The sequence below is a fragment of the Camelus bactrianus genome, chromosome 7, assembly GCF_048773025.1.
Source record: "Camelus bactrianus isolate YW-2024 breed Bactrian camel chromosome 7, ASM4877302v1, whole genome shotgun sequence".
Classification (NCBI taxonomy): domain Eukaryota; kingdom Metazoa; phylum Chordata; class Mammalia; order Artiodactyla; family Camelidae; genus Camelus; species Camelus bactrianus.
The window spans coordinates 58,950,696-58,967,212 of NC_133545.1; the positions used below are offsets into that span (position 1 = coordinate 58,950,696).

The window sequence follows — 16,517 nt, forward strand, 5'->3', positions numbered from 1 at the left end:
TCAATACTTGTTTTTTCTGGTTGGGGGATATATAAATGTCTTTTATATAATTTTCTCCTTCCTATATTTTAAAAAATTTCATAATTTTACCCTTAAAATTTAAATATGCATAATTTCAGAATATTTCACTGGGGGTATAATTTATAATCATTAAGGTAACAATCTAATGCTTTAAATTCTTATGTTTCTCGAGAAAATGAGAAATGCATTTCAAACAGAAGTGTGAAGAGGAGGTTCCAGTTCAAGATGGTAACAAAGAAGACTCCCGGATGCTTCTCTCGTCACAGACACACCAAATCTACAGCTACACGTGAAACAATTCCCTTTGAAAGTGCAACTCCTACCTATTGGGCAAATAAGAAAAAACCCACATCGAAACAGGTGAGAGAGGCCGAGACATCATCTCCCTGTAAACCCTAACCCAGCATGGCAACACACAACCAGGAGGGAACTCAAAACTCCTAGCTCCTGCTGACTAAAAATTGGCACTTGCCATCTAACTCTGCTTGGATTAAATCACGAGCAGCTGCAGCCACTGACCTCCAGCACACCCTGAAAGGAGTTCAGGATGGAGGTCAGGAATGAGGCGCTCTGTGCCCTGGGAAAACTGGCTGAACAGACCTTCAGGTATTTAGGTATGTTCAGGAGAAGATTTTATGGCCCCAATTCTTACGTCTCTTCATATCTAGAAAAGCATTAAAAGTCATTAACGGTGACATCTACTCCCTGTGACTAGCAGCAGCCTCTGCCTAAACGTGTTCTTGACTGCACATGTCCCCCCTTCACTGAAATCATATACAATACTGAGTTTTCCCCTGCCTCTTCGGAATAGTTTCTCAGAGCTTTCAGGATGCTGGCTTCCAGGCTATCGTCCTCATTTTGTTCCAAATAAAGCTTAGCCCACAAGTCTCACGTTGTGTGATTTTACTTCAGTCAACAGTTTTGGCGACCCCATGAAGGCACCCCGAGCAGACTTCTCTCCTTCGCCTGAACTCTACAAGGAACCAGAGCCTTGGTACCAGCAGAGGCCCTTTGTGTCCATCCGCCTCCTCTGAGTCCAGATGAGCTTTGGTGAGTCTCTCCTGGTTCTCGGATCTCCCATATTGATGGATGATCCCGAGTTTTATTGGGCAGTGTATCCAGGTACCTGGCCCCCCAGCTGAGATACTGAGGGGAGATACCCACCCAGTGGAGAGGTGCTGGGTGGGGCTGGTTGAAAGATACCAGGGTCTGGACTGAGTGGTTAGGTAAGAGGCTGCTGAGCTGCTGCTTTCCCTCAGTTTGGCTACCTCAACAGAACTTGTCAGGATAAAAGTGAAAATTTATCCCTGACAAATTCAACTTTAAAATTAGAAACAGTCTCCAAGAGAAACAAGGGGCATCAGAACACCAAGCTGGGGCTAGCACCCTAGCCAGATTCATGTATGGAGCTCATACTTGCAAGTACCTACTTAATTGGGGAAATTATAGTAAAGGAGATCCCGATCTAAAATGGCCAAATTGGGGTTCTTTTTGATATTCCAAAATTGATATTTTTGTGTGCACAGTTAGAAAAAGCTGGCAGTAAGATCAAACAGACTGAATGGAATACTTACTTGATTGGTATTTAGACGCTTCTAAAAGAGGAAATGATAAAGTAACTTCTTTGCAGGAAACCAACAAGAAACTGCTTGAAACTATGTCAGAACTAGAAAAGGCCACTAGCACTGACACTGTCTCTACCTCTGCTCCTCCCATGTTATCTTCTACCTGAATTGCCTGCCTGGTCCAGAACTATCTCTTCTTCGCTTCTGTCTCTACCACCTCCTGCTGGTCCCTCTTCCCTGATAAAGGTAGATCAAAAAAAATCAGAGGTGAGTATAGCTCCCTTTAAGGAGAAACCTATTACAGGGAGAGGTGAACTGTCCTCGGTACTTACATACACACGCTGGACCCAAGCAGAACTTAGAGCCCTGGCTAAGGAATTTCCCACTCCAAGTCAGGATCCATTGGGGTTTGCTAAGGAGTCTGAGTTAACCATCTGGACCTATGAACCCAGGTTTTCAGAGCTATACCAATTAGTTTCTGAAAGCAAACCAGGGGAATGGACAGAGAAAGCAGGTTGGAAACGACCTCTAATGGACTTTGAATTACATAATCCACAGGCTCACACTGAATGCAAGGAATTAGCTCAAAAATTACTCAAATTTATCCGAGAGCTTTTTCCAAAAACTGTAGACTAGACAAAGATCCAGCAGTGCAAGCAAAGACCTGATGAATCAATTCTGGACTATTATGGAAGGTTAAAAAAAATTTTAAGTAATATTCTGACTTGACTTATTCATTCTCTAATCACCAAAAAGATCCCTTAATTAACTCTGCCTTTTTGGAAGGCTTAGATGAGGAATTGACTACTCTGGTCAAAAGACAATCTAGGGTGGTTCACACTACCTACAAACGCCCTTGTTACACTGGCTCACCAACTTTTAAGGCCATTTTTTTAAAAAGCCCTTATAAGTTTTATCTACAAAAAAAAAAAAAAATGTGAACTTTCAGCTGCACCAATTAGGTACTCAATGCCAGTTGAAGGTTAACCAACCCTCATTCAATCCACAACCGAATAGAGAAAACCAAAGTTTACTTTTACTGCAGAAAACCACATCAGAAAAATAAATTTTAAGTTTAGTAGGAAAACTGGGTTTTAGACCAGAATTATGAGTTCAACAAGAACAGGGCTGCTCCGGGGGAACATGGGGACTCTTTCCGCTTCCCCTCTCTAACACCCTAGGAGAAGGAGAAATGATTATACAAGGAGAACAATCAAAGCGCTCATAGATAAAGGGGCCACCTTTCCAGTTTTGAATGCTGCCAAAATTAAAGGCCCTCCCCCTCAGAGTAATACCTCAGTACAGATGGTAGGGGTTTCTAATACACTTATTAAGGCTTTTAAATCATTACCTTTAGAATTCTACTTAGGGGAACATAAAGGAAGGCCCTCCTTTTTCTTCTAGTAGAAAGTACTCCCAGTCACCTGACAGGCAGAGATCTACTGGAAACTTATGAAGTCCATATTTCCTTTATTCTTAAAGGAGAAATATTTCTAGATCTGAAAGACCAAATCAGACTTTGGTCATCATATAATGTTTGTGACTCATGATGAGGATGACACTGAACAAGACAAACTGTTAGGCTTAGCACCTAAAGAACTATGGGCACTTGATTCTGCCGACATTGGAAGAACACATTCTGCGTCACCCATTAAAATACTCATCATTCTGTAGTGCCAAACCCCCATACCTCATTGTCCATATTCCTAAGAACAGTGACTTCTTTTCTGTGATAGAGCTCTGTAGCACTTTTTTTTTTTTTTTTTTTTTTTAGTATTCCTGTACATCCAGATGATCAGTCTTTTTGCCTTTACTTGGAATGAGAGGCAATATACGTGGGCTGTAATGCCTCAGGGCTATAACTGAAAGCCCCACTTACTTCTCCCAGATATGAAAGCCGACCTAGAAAATCACCTCAGAATTCTGACACAGAAGGAACAAGTCCTTCTAGGAGAACTTGCTTTTTCTCTCCCTGTGCCTTAAGACCAGGCTCTCAGGAACATTTATCCTATCTAGATCATCTCTAATTCCTGAGATTGTAGGGGAGGAAAAGGGGTGGGGGGAATGAAGACTTTTAAATTCAGCTTTTTCCAACTTTTAAAACTAGTGAGTTTTATGTTGTAATACCTGATTCATGCCCAACTTTAGAAAATGCAACTATGAGATCTCTGCTTCTATCTATGTGTGTATTGTATGTCTTTACCTTTGGATGGTATTATCCCTAATTCAAAACTAATTTGTAAATGAGCTCTACTTAAGTGGCCCAAAGGAAATTAAGCCCTTATATAAATTCTCAGAAATATAAAAGGAAACTGGCTGGGGCCAGATTTGGGTCTCTCTCTCTGTTAAGAGGAGAAAGTTTTCTTAAAATGTCAATCTGCCTTTAGTAACAGATTGTAAGGTTTCTTTTACCCCTTAAGCGATCTGTTCTGTTTCTACCTTTGAAATATTTTTATTGTTATTGAGTAAGTATTGTTTCACAGTGACCTATGCTTTTATGAACAAGTGTTGTGAAACTTTTTAACAAGCTTCCCAAATATCAAATTTTAATCAGCATTCTTTTGACCTCCAGCTAACCTTAGGATGCTTCAGAGGGCCCCTGAAACATCCCAAAGAGAGATTTTAAACTAGTAAGATTCATTTGGTATGTTAAATTACATGGGAAGTACTGTCAAATGAATAATAAATCTTAGGTTATATGATGAAATGTTATTAATATAGTGTAGAAATTATATGGAATCCCTAAAAATCTGATATATCTGAAGTGTTACCAGTCATAATTCTCCTTATGGTAACAAGGTTTCTTTATCGATTACGGTGTAACTAGGTGTTTGAGCACGCTTTTAAGCCTTTTGTCATTTATAGACAGTTATTGTTTCATTCTGATGCTTTTGCAAAATGCTTTCTCTTCAGTGAGATTTACTGGTTTCTGATGAATTTCAGATTATAGCACTGAACTGAACTGGGTAAGAAATTTTAAAAGTCTGATGGAAAATCTGGTTTCATAAAACTTAACAAAAAAGGATTAGTTACATGGGACTGAGTAGACTCGATGAATGTGGTTATAATTTTTGATTTTATCCGAAATATTACTGGCTTTTAATCTGTGTTTTCTGGATATAAAGAAACCCTTCTCCTTAAACTAATTATGACTCAGCAATTTGGTGAATTATACCTATGTAAGCAGACTTGGAATAGTTATCTTTTCCCTCTATCTGATCCCTCCAGACACTGGAAACCCTTAGATTCCCGGTGGCTTTATCAGATAAATTAGGAAGATCACCTCCTAACAGGTATAGGAATCTCAAGGTATTTTGAGGACCTGAAAAAGAAAAGAGTTCACTGAAATCTGTAAGGCAAAATCAGTGACAAGCTCTGGACGTGGCTTTCCTGGCCCTAGGAGACCTTATTAAAATCTCAGCCTGAGACTCCTTATGAAAAGTTCCGGCACAGCCAATTTAAAAGAGCCTATATGATGAAATAATCAGACGTAACTTGCAGACAGATTTATCTTGATTTGGCTACATTTGATAAAAATGAGGGTAACTTTAGAGAGAAAAAGATTATATTTCAGTGGATATTAAATTCTAATTTTGTTAATTGAGGTTTGTATTTACCAAGATCGCTTCCCAGATCATTCCTTGTTATGTTACGTTGTTGCAAAGTTTAATTGAATTATTAAAAGGACATTTTAGGTTTGTTTCTGAAGCTCAGTAATCTATCCGTAGGGGAAGATCAGAGGCCCCATGACCTGCAACCAGGGGATTATACGTACTAAAACAGACATGATTTAAAGAACTATCTTTGGCCTGGATTGAAGGACCCTTTATCAGGTACTCTTAACTAGACCCTGCACAGCAAAAGCTGAAGGAAATTGACTTTTGGATTAACTTTAAGTCAGAAAGAACCCCTGCACTAGACTGGCCTATAGAGGACTGCTTACCTTAAAACAAATGGATAAGAAGCTCAAATGGATAAGAAGCTACCAGACCAGGATGAGAAGACAACATCTGAGGTAGACAGCTGACCCAAGACAGAGGACCAGGCCTGTACACCGATTGATTTGATAATTGCTCATGCCTTTGCTTATGAACTAATCCAATTGTTAGGTTTATGGTCAATTACCTATAGCCAGTACTTCTGGGTTACCTTGGTGGGTTTCCCTACTCCAAGGCTCTAACTAGATAGCCCCTAGAAAATTGATTCTAGAAAAAAAGAAATTATAGTTTTATTTAGGCCAATTATGAGTTGGGAGCCCTCACCTGGCCAATTAATAATACCTTCTCTGAGCCTGGCCAAATTATAAATATGAATTTTCTTATAAGATCACTCAAGCCCAGTCAAGGTAACAAAATTTCAGTCAAAGAATATAACCTCCCTCAATTATAGGAAGGATTTATATGGTTAACAGTAGGGTATGGACATTTAGGTTTAAAGGCTCTCTTTTGTTGGGAAAAATTAAACTATACTAAGGATAACCAACCTAGTAACACTAGGAAATTTGGCTGCGTGTCTTATGAACAATGCCTATGTAATTATCTTCCTTAAAGATAAGGATCGATAGAGAACGAACTAAGTCAGATGAACTAGGGATACACTCAGCTGTGTCTAATGAAAGTTCTTGGCTTAAATTCTTACTTATGACCTTACTAATACTGCTAATTATATTATTTGTATTTTGCCTGTTTTACAAAATTGTTGTTTCTTGTATTACCAAATGTGTGACTGAGCCTCTGATAAAGAAATGACTGGGCAACTTGAAACAGCAGACCAGATATAGTGCAACTCTAGATATGGGAAGAAGCAACAAGAGGGAACATTTTCCTGGACCACAACAGACTACTAAGGTAGGTGGCCCAGAGACCTTTTGCTATTGTTAATAAGGCCTAGTCTGTAATAGTACATTGAGTGGCCTAAGTATATAAGCATTCCTAGCACCAGGGGACAAAATGGTCGTGAAATGCCTCCCAAACTATGGTCGAATTTATGACCAGGAGGGGGACCTGCTAACTAAAAATTGGCACTTGCCGTCTAACTCTGCTTGGATTAAACCATGAGCCGCTGCAGCCATTGACCTACAATACACCATGAAAGGAGTTCAGGATGGAAGTCAGGAAAGAGGTGTTCTGTGCTCTGGGTAAACTGGCTGAACAGGCCTTCAGATACTTAGGTATTTTCAGGAGATTTTATGACCCCAATTCTTCATATCTAGGAAAGCACTAAAAGCACTATTTCAGTTGACACTTCTCACTGAGAAGTGAAGGGTTTGGAGCCCACATTTGGTGCCCCAAGTTTTAAGACTTACATCTGAGAGATGTGGCCCCTAAACACCTAGCTCTAAAACCCAATGGAGCTTGCGTCCCCAAAACCCACGAGGATGTGGTAAACAAAGAAACAGCTCTCAACAGGCTCGCACAGATTCAGCATGGCTACCTTCACAGGGCCCAGTGCATAGACAGCAGAATGAAGCACCCAGGTATTCTTGGCCTTTGCAGTCTCTGGAGAGAACTGAATTTGGCCCTGAGATGTGTGTTAAATTAGAAACCTGCTCCTCAGGCCACAGCACTGAGGATCTGCTACTAGGTAGGTACCATCGTGGCACGTTCCCAGTTCTCACTGTCAGAGGTTGCCAGTGTCTACATGAAGGAACCTTGTGCACAGGTCTTGATGTCCTGGCTTTTGTGGCTGCTGCCGAGAGGACACATCCCTTAATAGCCTGGTTCTGGTAATGACTGGAGCTTGTTTTTATGGGTAGAAAAGGGCAATAGTTTAAAAAAAAGGAACAGTTCTTAACTATCATCCCAGGGCTTTAGTGCAGAAGGGGTAGACAGAAATGCCCACCTCCCAAAAATCCCCTAAAAAAGATATATTTGCATACCCTAAATACATTGCCTGATGGTCCAGATTCCAACCAGCCTGCATCTAGGTGCTGACTGAGATCTTCCACTTTGGGACACTAGCATGTCTTGGCACATCCTCAACTACCCAGAGCCACTTAAGACAGACAGGGCTGCTTAGACAATCACAAAGGTTTGAGAGACAAAAGACTTGTGCAGGAGACAAACCTTATTGTTCAACCCAGCTGTAAGTCTTTTCAGTAAGGTTCATCTACACAAGGCCACTCCTTCCCAAGAATGAAAGAGGTGGATAGAAACCAACACAAGGAGTCAAGAAAAATGAAGAAATCAGACATACGTTCCAAATAAAAAACAGAAAAACCTCATAAAAAAACTTAAATAATATGGGGATAAGTCGTTTACCTGATAAAAGCTCAAAATAATGATAATGAAGATGCTCACTGAGGTCAGAAGAACAATGCATAAACAAACTGTGATTTTCAACGAAGAAAAAATTAAGAAAATACCAAACATAAATCACAGAGCTGGAGAATGCAGTAAGTGAAGTGAAAAACTCAATAGAGAGATTCAAAAACAGACGAGATATAACAGAAGCATGTGTGAACTCTACGACAGGGCAGTGAAAGTACTATGCCATTCCCTTCTTGCCTGCAAGGCAGTCCTTTAGGATTGAATGAGAGAGAAAAAGATTTTCTCCAGAGAAACAAAAGCTGAAATAGTTCATCACTGTTAGACCAGCCTTACAAGAACTTTAAAAAAAAAAAAAAAAATCCTATCAAGGCTCAAAGAAAAGGATGCTAATCAGTAACAGGAAGACATGAAAATACAAATCTCACTGATAAAGGTAAATATGTACTTAAATTCAGACTACTAATATTATAATGATGAATAAATCACTTATAAATCTAGCATGAAGGTTAAAACACAGAAGTATTAAAAATCTGTTAACGGATACAGAAGGTAAAAAGGTTTTGAGTTATGAAATCAAAAACAAAACTTGAGCAGGGAGAGCTTTAGTATGCATTTGTTAAGTTGTTATCAGCTTAAAATAAACTGAAGTAAATATGTTTTATATAAGACTCATAGTAACCACAAAGCAAAAATCTATAAAAGATTCACAAAAGATAAAGGAATCTAAGAATACCACTACAGAAAATCATCAAATCACAAAAAAAAAAAGAGCAAGAAAAGAAAGGAACAAAAGAATTACAAAACAGCTAGAAAACAATTAACAAAATGGCAATAGTAAGTCTACACTATCAATAATTATTTTAAATGTAAGTGAAGTAAATTATTCAATTAAAAGATGCAGAGCAGCAGAATGGATTTTAAAAATAGGCACAACTATATATGCTGCCTACAACAGACCCAATTAGCTTTAAGCACACACAGACACATGGAAAAAGATATTCCATGCAAGTGGAAACCAAGAGAAAGCTCAGATAGCTATACTTTTTATCAGACTTCAAGACTAAAAGAGGAAGTTCATTATATAATAAAAAGTCAATTCAAAAAGAGGATATGACATTTTTAGTATATATACAGCAACACAGGAGCACCTAAATACATAAAGCAAATATTAACAGACCTAATGAGAAATAAACAGTAATTACAGTAATAAGGAACTTCAATGCCTCACTTTCATCAATGTACAAATTATCCAGACAGAAAATCAGTAAGAAAATATTGAACTAAAGTCCATCTATTGTAACATGCACTTTAACAAACATTTACAGAACATTTCATTCAAAAGCAGCATAATATACATTCATCTCAAGTGCACATGGAACAGTGAAACATTCTCCAGGATAGACCATATGTTAGGACACAAATTACTAAGACTGAAATAATATCAAGCATCTCTCCCGACTACAATGGTTTGAAACTAGACATCAATACCAAAAAGACAACTGGAAAATTCATAAATATGTGGAGATTAAATACCATGAAACTGAATGACAAATGGATCAAAGAGGAAACACAAACAAAAAAACGATGAGACAAATGAAAAATTGAAATACAACACAACAAAATGAACAGGATATAACAGAGGCAGTTCCAAGAGAGAAGTTCATAGCAATAAATGATTACATTAAGAAGTAAACATCTCCAATTAAAAAACCTAACTATACACCTGAAGGAACAAGGAAAGGAAGAAAAATCTAAGCCCAAAGTTAGTAGAAGGAAAATAACAAAGATCAGAGCAGAAATAAAGACTAGAATGACAATAGAAAAGTTCAGTGAAACTAAGTTGGTTTTTTGAAAAGAAAACAGACATATTTTTAGCTAGATTTGCCAAGGAAAAAACAAGGCTCAAATAAAATTAGATACAAAAAAGGAGACATTACAACTGATACCACAGAAATACAAAAGATCATCAGAGACTACAATGAACAATTATAAATCAATTTGAAGAATCTAGAAGAAATGGATAAATTCCTAGAAACATAAAATCTACTAATTAAGATTGAATCATGAACAAATAGAAAATGTGAACAAACCAATTAGAAATAAGGAGATTGAAGCAGTAGGTACAAACAAAAGTCCAAATGGCTTTACTGATAAATTCAAACAGTTAAAGAATACCAATCCTTCTCAAATCCTTGAGTGAGATGCTCCCTTTGTCTCTCCCCTTCAATCTACAACTAGTAAAACATCCACACTCAAAAAAGGTGCTTCTGCCCAACACACCAGGATATTGGAATTGTACACATCTGTACATCTAAAAGTGGGAATACTGGAACATAAAGAAGTAAAACCAGAAGAATGGCGATGGCAGTGCCTGCTATTATTCTAGTTACTTGGTTACAGCAGCTGAGCCTACAGCCCCAGGGAACCCAGCAGCAGCAGGAGAGGCAGAGGGCATAACTCCAACCTCCTGGTCACATTAGCACTTGTGGCCACAGGTAACTGGGCAGCAGTGGCAGTGAGGCCTGTGAGCCCATTCCTCCAGCCACAGAGGCACTCTCAACTCTGACTCCTTGCCCACAGAAGTGGCAACTGTAAATCCAACAACTCTGGACACAGCAAAGGCATCCTTGCCCAAGTTCCTCCCCACTCCCCTCCCCTACAGCATTGGAGCCTGTGTCTTGGGAGATCCTAGACACAGCAGAAGTGTCCACCATTGCAGCACCCCAGGTGGCAATGCCAGCAATACTGCAGCACCAAGGCACCAAAAACCCTAGAGGCACAAGCAGCAACAACAAAAACAACGGTCAACACCTACAACAGAGGTGGTGGAGGGCAGAAGGTGCCAACTCTCAAATATAACCAGAGGAAGGGCCAGTAAGAAAAACCAAAAACTTATGTTATACTGCCACCCAGTGGAAAACAAAAGAAAGGCCTCTAACCTGTTGGACATAAAAACAAAAAACTTTACCTGAAGAAACTGTTTGCTACTCCAAATGTACCAACAAAGGAACAAGTCATCAGGCACCATGAAGAACCACAGTTTAACACCCTATCACAAAAAGAGAATGACAATTCTCCAGAAACCAAACTTAAAATCATAGAAGACTATGATCTAACTGACAGAGAAGTCATAATAGGTATTATAAAGCAACTCAGCAAGCTTCAAGAAAACTGAAATGAGCTCAGGAATAAAATTAATAAAAAGAATACTTTTACTAAAGACATTGAAACCTAAGAGAACCAGACAAATTCTAGAGTTGAAGAACTCAATCATGAGATGAAGAATGCATTAGAAAGCAATGAAACTATAGAGCAGACCACATGGAAGAGAGAATTGGTAAGCTTGAAGATAGAAATTGATATGATACAGGTAGAAGAGAAAATCTAAAAAAAAAAACAAACCTGTAAGACCTATCTGACTCTTTCAGGAAAGGCAACATTAGTATAATAAGTATCCCAGAAGGAGGAGGGAGTGAGAAGGAAGCAGAGTTTATGTAAAGAAATAGTAGCTGAGAACTTCTCAATCCTGGGGAAGTAACTGAATATACGAGTCCATGAAGCTAAGAGAATACCTAATTACCTCAATACAAAAAGACCTTCTCCAGGACACACTATATTAAAACTGTCAAAAGTCAATGACAAAAAAATTTAAAGGCAGCCAGGGAAAAAAAGATGGTAACCAATGAAGAAACCACCACAAGGGTATGAGCAGATTTCTCAGCAGAAACTCTACAGGCTAGGAGAGAGTGGAATGACATTCCCCAAATTCTGAAAGATAAAAACTGTCAGCTAAGAATACGCTGTCCAGCAAAGTTACTCAGATATAGACAAATAATCTTCCCCATACAAACAAAAGCTGAGGGATTTCCTCAACACTAGACCTGCCTTACTAGAAATGTTGAAAGGAGCTCTTTTACAAGAAACAAAAAGGCAAAAGTACACAAAATTTTGAGTAAGGTGATAGAATCAGAAAATTGCAACTCTATATCAGAATAGGTTTTTACACCCATTATAGCATAAAGTTTAAATAAGGGAAAACAATAAAAATAACTACAGCTACTTCAATTAGGGCAGGGGGTGGGGATGAGGAAAAGGCCAGAACCTGTACAGGCAAATAAAGATAAGATGCTATCATTTTATACAAACTTCATGATAACCACAAAGCAATCCAGAGCAGAGAAATAAAACAGAAAAAGAGGAAACTGTGAAAAATTCAGAAAACCACAAAAGAAGAACAGCAGACAGAAACAAAAGGAAAAAGAAATAATGGAGATATAGAGCAGAAAACAAAAGATAAAATTATGGCAATACTAAGTCCACATTTATCAATAATCACCCTAAATGTAAACAGACTGAATTCAACCAGTCAAAAAACAAATAGTGGATAGACAGATTAAAAAACAAGACCCAAGTATGTGCTGTCTCCAAGAGACTCATCTCACTCTAAAGACAAACATAGGCTCAAAAATGAACAGAAGATGATACAAGCACATGGCAACCAAAAGAAAGCAGGTATAGCCATAATCACATCAGACAAAATAGACCTCAAGCCAAAAAAGGTTAACAAGAAACAAAGATAGACACTAATAATGATGGAGACTATTCATCCAGTAGATATAACAGTTATTAATATATATGTGCCTAACACAGGAGCACAGAATACATACAGCAATTATTAACAGACCAAAAGGGAGAAATTGACAGCAAAACAATAGTAAGGGACTTTAATAACCCCACTTACACCAATGGATAGATCATCCAGACAAAGTCAAGGGAACAGTGGCCTTAAGTGAAGGGTTAGACCAGATGGATTTGATAGATTTTTATAGAACATTCCACCCAAATGCAGCAGAATAAACATTCACCTTAAGTGCACATGCAACATTTTTAAGGACAAACCATATGTTGGGATACAAAACAAGTCTCAATAAATTTAAGACTGAAATCATATCAAGCATCTTTACTGATCACAGTGCCATGAAATTAGAAATCAACTACAAGAAAACTGGAAAAATCACATATATGTGGACTCTGAACAACATGCTACTGAACAACTGTTGGTCAATGAAGATATCAAAGAAGTCAAATACCATAAGAAAAATGAAGATAAAAATATAACAGAAGTTTATAGCAATCTAGGCCTACCTCAAGAAATAAGAAAAATCTCAGTAATCTAACTTTACAGCTAGAGGAGTAGCTAGAGAAATAAGAAAAAGAGCAAACAAAGCCCAAAGTCAGTAGAAGGAAGGAAATAACAGAGATCAGGGGAGAAATAAATGAAATAGAAACTAAAAGGAGAACAGAAGAAAAAAAATCAATGAAACTAAGAGCCAGTTCTTTGAAAAGATAAAATTGACAAACCTTTAGTTAGGCTCATTAAGAAAAAAAGAAGGTTCTGATAAATAAAATCAGAAATTAAAGAGTAGAAATAACAATGGATACCACAGAAATACAAAAGATTATATGAGAATATTATGAACAGCAATATGCCAACAAATTGGACACCCTAGAAGAAATGGACAAATTCTTAGAGAATCACAACCTTCCAAGACTAAATATTGAAGAAATTCAATCTGAATAGATAAATCACTAGTAAAGAGATTGAAACAGTAATCAAAAACCTCCCAGCAAACAAAAACCCAGGACCAGATGGCTTCACTGGTGAATTCTACCAAACATTCAAAGATTTAAATCTACCCTTTAAAACTTTTCCAAAAACCTGAAGGAGGAGGAACGATTCCTAACTGACTTTAAGAGGCCAGCATTACCCCGACACCAAAACCAGACAAGGACAACATAAAGGAAAATTACAGGCCAGTATCTCTGATGAATGTAGATTCAAAAATCCTGAACAAAATATTAGCAAGCCCAATACAATAATACTTTTAAAGGATAATTCACCATGATCAAGAGGGACTTATTCCAAGTATGCAAAGATGGTTCAACATCAAGTCAATCAACATGATACACCACACTAACAAAATGAAGGATAAAAACCATATGATCATCTCAATATATGCATAAAAGGCATTTGGAAAGATCAATACACATTTATGATAAAGTCTCTCAAAAAAATGGGTATAGAAGGACTGTACCTCAACATAATAAAGGCCATATATGACAAACCTATAACCAACATCATATTCAATGATAAAAAACTGAAAGCTATCCCTCTGAAATCAGTAAGATAAGGATGCCCACTCACTACTGTTACTCAACACAGTATTAGAAGTCCTAGCAAGAAGAACTAGGCAAGAAATAAGAGGCATCCAAATTGCAGAGGAAGAAGTAAAACTGTCACTATTCACTAATGATAAGATTTTACATAGAAAACCCTGAAGAATCCATTGAAAACTGTTATAAACCATTTTAAAAGTACAGTTGTGGGGTACAAAATCAAAAAAGAAAAACGTGTTATGTTTCTAACACTAACAGTGAGTTATCAGAAAGAAAAATTAAGAAACCAATCCTATGAAAATATCATAGATAAAAGTTACATGTGCTTTTTCTTTATATTGTTAATTCATGGATTTAACAGTTCACACTCTGCTCTTCAGTAAATATTTCATCATAAAATTAACCTGTATCATTAAAATTCATCACAAACTTAAAGAAAAAAGAAAAGAATTCCACTTACGATCTAACAAAAAGAATAAAATACCTAGGAATAAATTTAACTAAAAAAGGCAAAAGACATGTACGTTGAAAACTGTAAGATGCTGTTCAGAGAAACTGAAGACACATATAAATGTAAAGATATTCAAAGTTCATGGATTGACAGAATTAAAACTGTTAAAATGTCCACATTACCTAAAGCAATCTATGAATTCAATGCAATCTCTATCAAAATCCCAAGGACATTTTTCATAGAAATAAAACAAAAAATTCTAAAATATATAATGGAACCACAGAAGACCCTGAACAGTCAAAGCAACTCTGAGAAAAAAGGAAAAAAGCTGGAGGTATCACACTCCCTGATTTCAAACTATATTACAAAGCTATAGTAATCAAAACAGCATCATGTTGGCTGAAAAACATATACACAGGTCAATGGAACAGTATTGAGAGCCCATAAATAAACTCACAACAGATATGGAAAATATACAACAAAGGAACTAAGAAAATACAGCAGAAAAAGGATAATCTCTTTAGTAAACTGTGTTGGAAAAATGGGTCAGCCATATGCAAAAAAAATGAAATTAGGCCACTACTTATACCGTTAACTCAAAATGGTGACTGAAGACTTGTATGTAAAACCTGAAACCATAAAATTCATATACAAAAACAGGCAGTAGGCTCTTTGACATCAGTCTTAGCAATATCTTTCTGGATATGTCTCCTCAGGCAAGTGAAACAAAAACAAATGGAACATGAATCTAAAAAGCTTCTGCGCAGCAAAGGAAACCATCAACAAAAGAATCTATCAAATATAAGAAGATGTTTGCAAATCACGTATTTGATAAGGGATTAATATTCAAAATACATAAAGAATGCATACAAGTCAACAAACAACCTGATTAAAAAATGGGCAGAGGACCTGAATAGACATTTTTCCAAAGAAGACATACAGATGGTCAACAAACACATGAAAAGATGTTTAACATCAACTATTGGGACATCCAAATCAAAACCACAGTGAGCTATTACCTCTTGCCTGTTAGAATGTCTATAATCAAAACCAAGTGTCAGCAAGGATCTGGAAAAAAAGGAACCCTCAAACACTACTGGTGGGAATGTACATTAGTGCAGTCATTATGGAAAACAGTATGGAGATTCCTCAAAAAATAGAATATGATCCAGCTATTCCACTTCTGAGTATTTATCCAAAGAATACAAAAACACTAATTCAAAAAGATACATGCACCACTATATTCATGGTAGCATTATTTACAATAATCAAGATATGGAAGTAACCTAAGTGCCCATTAACAGGTGAAAGGATAAAGAAGAAACAGTATGTATATACAATGGAATAACACTCAGCCATAAAAAAAGATGAAATCTTGCTTTGTGACAACATGGATGGACCTTGAGGGTATTATGCTAAATGAAATAAGTCAGACAGAAAAACACATACCATATGATTTCACTCATATGTGGAATACAAAAAAATAAAATAAACAAGCCAAACTGAAAAAAACAAAACAAAACAAAACAAAAGCCCAGAACTAAACACATAGGTACAGCGAACAGAGTAGTGGTTACCAGAGGGGAAGGTAAAATGGGTAAAAAGGATTAACTGCATGGTGCCAGGTGGAAACTAAATTTTTGGTAGTGAGCACACTGGAGTGTATACAGAAGTAGAAATATAATGTTATACATATGAAACCATGTTCCAAACCAATGTTACTTCAATATAGAAAAATAATTTTAAAAATAGGTGATACTAACATCATGTACCGTCAGATAATTACACACTGAGATGGGTATATCATCTCTGTAATATTCTTCCCAGTAATGTACAACCTCAATCTAATCATAAGAAAACATCAAATCTCAATTAAGAGACACGCTGCAATTAAAACTGGGGGAAAATAAGACACTCTGTAAAATAACTAACCAGTTGTCTTCAAAAGTTTCAATATCACAAAAAGATAAGGAAAAACTAAGGAACTATCACAGATTAGAGAAAACTAAGGCAGCATGACAACCAAATGCAATG

At 37.0% G+C, this 16,517-nt stretch overlaps 1 protein-coding gene and 1 long non-coding RNA gene across 4 annotated transcripts in view; one reads left to right on the top strand and one right to left on the bottom strand.

Annotated features, from left to right (window-relative positions):
• LOC141578169 (uncharacterized) overlaps positions 1 to 16,517 on the top strand; it is a 332,741-nt gene that overhangs the window by 295,286 nt on the left and 20,938 nt on the right. For 2 of the 3 annotated variants that reach the window (XR_012508201.1, XR_012508200.1), the window contains 4 exons: positions 194 to 381; positions 934 to 1,071; positions 1,652 to 1,853; positions 5,315 to 6,433. This is a non-coding gene — a long non-coding RNA (uncharacterized LOC141578169). The remainder of the gene's footprint in view (positions 1 to 193; positions 382 to 933; positions 1,072 to 1,651; positions 1,854 to 5,314; positions 6,434 to 16,517) is intronic. The other variant, XR_012508202.1, reaches the window with a different exon arrangement.
• SDHAF3 (succinate dehydrogenase complex assembly factor 3) overlaps positions 1 to 16,517 on the bottom strand; it is a 67,931-nt gene that overhangs the window by 4,349 nt on the left and 47,065 nt on the right. The window lies entirely within an intron of this gene.